Consider the following 6498-nt stretch of genomic DNA (forward strand, 5'->3'; position numbering starts at 1 on the left):
GCAATCTTCCTCAACTGGCTTTATTAGAAAACTAGGCAGTAAGTCTACAACACTGAGTTACGAAATCTGTTTCCTGACTCAGCTGAGCTGCTTAAACTGTAAGGGAGGAGTGTAAAAGCTGAATTACCACCTGCATTTAGCTATCACACCTGGATCTAAAAAGTAAGAACTTTTTAATCCAGTTTTGTGAGAGATATGGGTGAGAAGATGCACAGCAAATGGCTGGAAGTACAAAGCTATCCCAGGCTTTGGGGCACTAGGCTAAAGAGAGATGGATTTGGCTGTCAGCAGCACAGAGCTGCTGGGTGAAGTTAGGGAGTGAGAGGGCTCCCGCGAGAAAATGTAACAAGTAAGAAAGGGGAAACACTGCTGCTGGCTGAAAAACAACCAGAAAGTTGCAAAACTTCAAATCCGTCAAGCGGGAGCAGTCTGTGAAGCAGAGAGGATAAAATGAGAGCAATCACTGAGAGCCAGGGAAGGAATGTTCGTTGAAGTGGCAGAACAATCAGGTACAACAGCACCAGAAATGTCTCCTTTCGCTCAGCAGTCACTGTCCAAGAGCACTGCAGGATAACCAGGACCTGAGCTGTCAGGGAAGACAAGGTCCCACAAACAGACAGATTGCCTGTGACCTGTGGAGACAGCTTGAGGAGAGATGATCAATTCTGTTGTCATGGAGTCACCAGCCAATTTATTGAAAGTCAGACAGGTAGAGTGTAAGGAAGGGCAATCTTTTCCAAGATAAGAGAAGTAGAGCACTTGTAAGCAAAGAAGATAAAGCAGTGTAAAATCATGGAGAGAACACTAGGACATGGAAAGGCAGAGGGACAGTTTAAGAAGATGCAAAATGGATTACCTTCCCCTGAGGTGTTATAAAAACAAAGCTCTTAGCACAGTTGATATATCTGTAGAAAACGGAATCTCCTGAAAGCTGGGAGCAACATCTACCAGATCATAAATTGCTAGAAAATATCTGCTTTACTGGATCTCAAGAATAACTAGCAGTATTCTAATGTACAGACACTGGGATGACCAGACTATCAGAGGGATCTATTCCACTTTCCATCACCCCCCAAACCACTTAAGATACCGTAACCTCCACCTGCTCTTCACGACAAAGAAAAGCAAAAACCTGTGGTTTTCCTTAGAAGAGTAGAAATTCTTCCTCTTTTTCATGGTGATGCTGCTGGGTAAGACCAGTCTTTGATCAAATAAGAGCTTCCAAGACTCTTTTCAGGAGTTAAGCACATCTTAGAAAAGAAACACTATCACCAATAGAGCTTGTGCCAAGGATATGCCACAAAGTGAACATCTCATTTTGTGAGAGCCTTCAAATTTTTATATTACAGCTGTCCCTTTCATCAGCTTCTCTCTGAGGAGCAGTTCTTCCCTTGTCTGCTTGTGGCACAGAATTTCTTTGTTTTAAGGTCTTGTGGGCATCCAAACTTGCCAGTAAGTAACCTGGACATTAGAAGTATATTTTAATATATTTAGTTATATAGGGCCTTTACTCTTTAAAAGAAAACACAAAGAAAATGGAAGCATTACCTTTAAACTTAATTTGCCTCACTGCACCTAGGGATAATGGCACTAAGGGGATACAAGATCTTAACTGCAGAGGTTTTAAAAAGCCTTTGATAGTTCAACAGAGAGCGGCAGTAGCAGAAGTGCCAGGCACTCACTGCTCTCCTTTTCCTCGTTAGCTTTTCCTTCACAGAAAGGAACATCATCTTGTCTGGAGTGACTGGTGCTTCTGTAACTGCTGAGGGGTTATGTTACTTCCAGGATATCATCCTTCCCAGTTTAGGGGGGCTGCTCCATGGCCCACATCTGCCCGTGCTGTGAGTCTTGTCCCTTCTCCCTGCCTGCCTCGGATCTGCCTGCTCCTCGCCTGCAGCACAGGCTGTGGCTGCAGGAATGAGGTGGGAGTGGGGAACAGCGATGCCTCCCGTAGCTTTTCAAAGGCTCAGAACGACTTGTCATTCGTGCAAGTAAACATCTGACAGAAGCATATGGCTCGGAATGAGCAATAGCCCCCCACGCTCGCTCACACAGGAGCTGGCAGGGCTGCTGGGTGTAACAACGTGCGCAACAAAGGAAGGGGAAATGCGTTTCGTAAAACCAGGGAATTAAAATGTTCTCAGAAGGGATCTGTGCAAAGCAGCTGCCAATTCCAACGGTTTGCCTACAGTGTTCCTCTCTCTCTCAAATTCTGCCTCTCCTGGGCCCCCCCACTGACTATGGCAGGTACCAAGCAGACACATACTCACTTTCTCCATCCTGCTGTACCTTGCATTTGAGCTGGTGATCCCTGCTCAACCCTTCTGCTGTGCTGGCTCATCACTTCTGGCTGCCTGGTTCCAGCTGCAGAGTATCCGTGTAATCCTCCTCCTGTGAGTTTTGTCCAAGCTTTTCTGAGCCTGCCTGGGTCAATTATGTTTTATTTGTTTTTTTTTTTATAAGTAGTAATGCTCTTCTGTGGGACCAGGAGAGAGAACTGCTGAGATTCAAGCAAGAGTGGAATGGTAGCTTTGTATCAGCATGTCTGGTCAGAAGGTTGTCCCAGAGACTCCTCCAAGGTTCTGAGGAGGAGAAAGTGCTGCTGGAGCAAGTGGTCTTGGGCAGCCCCAGTCCACTGGGAAAGACATGAGGATCCAGGCAATACCCAGCATCAAAATTCTAATTCAAAAATAGAATGGGTTTTTAAACTTACTTGTAATCAGTGTGATTCCTAAAGAGACAACATAAACATCCCTAGGTTTTCACCCACACTTCCAGCTCTTAAATCCTCTGGAACCAAGAGCTTGCAGGGGACACTTGAGTTGTTCTAGGGTGTTTGCATGACCATGGAGTCTGAAGAATTCCAGAGAACTGTGTCTCAGACTTCTCAATGCTCATTGGGTATGCTGTGCTATTAATTGGCAGGAAATCTCATGAAGTCAGTGGAGAAATTGTGTCTTGGTTTCAGGCCAGACTAAATTTAGGAAAAATTCTGAATGAAACAGACTCCTTCATTTATGAGGAGAACCATTAGGAGAAGTTTAGCTTTTGAGAGATGTTTTTCCCTTATCATCCTTCACAGATGAACAGGTATCTGTGGTAGAACATCACCACTTTATCTTTTTTTTTTTTTTTTTTAAGCCTTAGAGCCAGGTAGCTTTAAAAAAAGTGTTGGTATTTTGATGGGTATTTATTTAACAGCTCATTTCATGGTGGAAACCCCTTCATATCAGAAACTTTTGAGAACAACCTCTTCCATCAGCCCAGTTCAGTCTCCAGAAAGGCTTTTCCTTTCCATGAAAACTGTATTTTCTGGTTTTGAGTAAATGTAAAAGTGCCTTTCTGTATCTCTTTTTTAATCTTACTGGAGGCATAAAATGAGATACAAGCAGATATTTGATTAATTTTAGTCTAGATGCCAGACTGAGGCAAACTTGTTACGAGTGTGTTGCCTTCAGCTTTGAGCTAAGTTTAACACGTGAAGTGTCCATTTGATGGTGGCTCCTCCTTCCTCCTCCCCTCACTGCTGCTGGGCTCCCCACGGTCCTCCACGCTGGGGAGATGCCTGTGAGCCCTGCCTGGCAGAGACAGCAGCGTGGTTTAGCTCCACACAGGGTGCTGAGGGAAGAGAGCTGTGCTCCCCTCCCTGCCCGTCCCCACAGCCTGGCGGCTCTCGGACAGGGATTAGGAAGCAACCTAAGTTGTGCTCTGGCAAAGTATTTTCTTTGACAACAGCAGAGAGGAGGATATTGCAAGAAGAGGAAAATCAGTTTCCCCTTTGCAGATTATTGTAAAGAACGGCCAACAATTTCTGCCTGGTCTCGCTTCCATGAGACACTAAAGCTGTCCCAGAAGCTGGAGCAGCCACGATGGCAGCTCGTTCCCACTGCCCTGCCCGAGCTGCCAGGCTGCTCCTGGAAACCAGCCTTGCTGGCAGACCGCTCGTGAACCCCTGCCTTTCGGGGTCTGCAGCATCAAAGCAGCTCCAGGTCGTGAGCCGGCAGCAGATCCATAGATGGATGGATCACAGGAGTCTGCAGGCAATGACACCAAGGAAATAACCTGCTGCAGGCAGCTCTATGCTTGGCTCTGCCTGTCAGCTTCAATTCCAGCTCTTTAATTTCCTGTGCCTGCAAGTGATGGTGAAGGGCTGTGCTATCATTTAAAGACTCTGCCTTATACTACGTGTTCTTTTGGGATGGAGTTTGTAATATTTTAGTATCCATCCCCAGGATCTCCATCTGCTGCTGTTCTTTTACTGAAGTATTTTGAAACTTGCCTATATTAAAAAGACTAATTTTTATTAAGATTTTTTAAAAATATATTCAAGGGGCTTTGAGAACATACAGAAAATCACTTGCCTTCTAATCCAATAAAAATAACGAACCATTATGTTTTACCTCTAAAACTCAGTACTGAAGAAAACAGGAATTGGGTTTGGCCTGACATATTTCATTCTACTGGGCTATGGAGCTATTCAGATGAGGTGTGTTTGCATTTGTTCTTTTCCCTTTCTCCTTACAGTCTCTTACTTAAAACACTGGGCTACCTAAAATGGAGGAAGTGGAATCTTACATTTGTTGTGAAATGAAAGCCAGTGGCCAAGGCACTGAATGGCCCTTTTAGAGCATTATAAAATCTCCCATCACCACCAGAAAGGATAAAATGGATTTTTGACAATCCCTTGGTTTTTATCTGGAATTTCTGCATGAATAACAAATACTCTGTCTTCATATTAAAAAAAAAATGCTTTGACACTGTGTAAGACATACTGGAGATGATTCATGAGCTTTTACTTCAGCATGACTGTTGTTCCATCCTGACCTATACTTCCCATTTAAATTTGAATTCTCTTACCTGCATCATGGTAGAAATCAACGCTTTGTCTTGTGTAAGATCTTAGAAAAAGTAAGCTATTCCAGTGTAATGAAGATGCATTATTTCCAGAAATGACAAACCCAATAATAACACCCTTATCTAATCCTTTTATATACTTGGGAAGGTTTGATGAGTTACAGCCTTTGCTTGACTAGCTGTGTTCTGGGCAGGAGAAGAAGTGAGAAACTGTCCTGTAAAAACACACGTCCCCAAGAGAAAATTTAAGGCAAAGAGGATTTTCGAAGTGTAAACAAAAGTGTGAATCATTGCCAGTGGATGTTGAGCTTCATGACTCCTTTTTTACTTCAATTTGCATAGTTGTACTTTCAGGTTGACTCTTGGTGACGAGGTACAAACTTTATAATCCCTACATTTTCCTCCTGTAGATAAGGCTTCATATCAGAGCTCTGCTGATCTGGTGTTTAGTAAGGAAAAGTATTTAGCAGTAGTGATATAGCTGACTACCTCACTCCTGCTGTAGTAGTAATATTTGTATTTATATATATTTTTGTACTGGTTTTATACAGGTTATGGAGTTAAGATCCTGCAGGATCAGGGAACTGATACAGACGGGCCAGAATCTGTAGGGACACCAGGCTGTGGGTGTTTGCCCAATGGCCTCAACTACAAATATGCTAAAAAATACAAAAGTATGTATGTTCACTTAATGCTACAGGAGAGAAAGTAGTTTTCCAACAGCTTTCCTTACCAAATGCTGAAAACCCTGCAGGCTGACGATGGTTTAATAACTGACCCTGTCTCTCTGTTGCACTGAATCGTGATATGCTGGGCTCTCTACACCATCCTTTTCTCTATTGATGGAAACCTTGATCTGCAGCCTGAAAAGCAAAGAGGTAAAAGAAGCATTGTGAAAAGCAGAAAAGAGAGAAATAATTTTTCAGTGACACAACCGGAATCAGTTTCTTTTTCCCTGATGTTTCACAAACTGTGAAATGGAGCCCTGAGCTTCCTGTCTCTTTTTCAGTGCTCTCTCTCAGATGCAGTGGGATGAGACTCACATGATGCAGATGGGGATGCTCTCACATGAATTTGCAGTGTGATTTTTGGTTGTTTTTTTTTTTTTTAAAACACCTAGGAATAAAATCCCTCCCTGTCGCCACTGGTGGGAGGCACCCACACTCCCAGTAATCCCAGCAGTGCATGTACATGTGGTGTGTCTGTGAGCAGCTGACGGGGCTGGGAGCTGTGGGGTGTTGATTGAGGCTGCTGACTGTAACTCTGGGTGTGTTGGAGACTCTGCCTGCCCTGGGCCTGAGTGATATCTCCTGCTGTGGGAGGGTCATGCTCTCCAGGCACGATCCAGCCCTTGTGAGTTACACTGATAACAGCTGCACGTTGTCCTCCCTCTGCTGAGCGAAGTTCCTTTGTTACTGAAAGAAAAAAATTCCACTTCAAAAATACTGCAGAGGATTCTTAGATGCTGAATCCCCAGGCCTGTGAGACCTAGTGCTTTGCTACAGGTTTTATTCATCTCAGTGTTTATTCAATAAGGGGCATAAAACCAGTGCCCCTACAAATTAACCTTATTTCTGACTAGGACTCAAGGTCAAGTCTCAGCTCATACTTCTGGAAATGTCTCAGCCAGAGTTAGCACATACA

The 6498-nt window shown here is 43.8% G+C and overlaps 1 long non-coding RNA gene across 3 annotated transcripts in view; it reads right to left on the bottom strand.

The window, feature by feature from the left end:
• LOC108640496 overlaps positions 1-6258 on the bottom strand; it is a 32951-nt gene extending 26693 nt beyond the window's left edge. For all 3 annotated transcript variants that reach the window (XR_001921220.1, XR_001921219.2, XR_001921218.1), the window contains exons 1-2: positions 6117-6258; positions 5588-5717 (exon numbers count right to left, since the gene is read on the bottom strand). This is a non-coding gene — a long non-coding RNA (uncharacterized LOC108640496). The remainder of the gene's footprint in view (positions 1-5587; positions 5718-6116) is intronic.
• Between the last annotated feature and the right edge of the window lie 240 nt (positions 6259-6498).

This window comes from Manacus vitellinus, unplaced genomic scaffold, assembly GCF_001715985.3.
Source record: "Manacus vitellinus isolate BGI_N305 unplaced genomic scaffold, ASM171598v3 scaffold_35_pilon, whole genome shotgun sequence".
Lineage (NCBI taxonomy): Eukaryota > Metazoa > Chordata > Aves > Passeriformes > Pipridae > Manacus > Manacus vitellinus.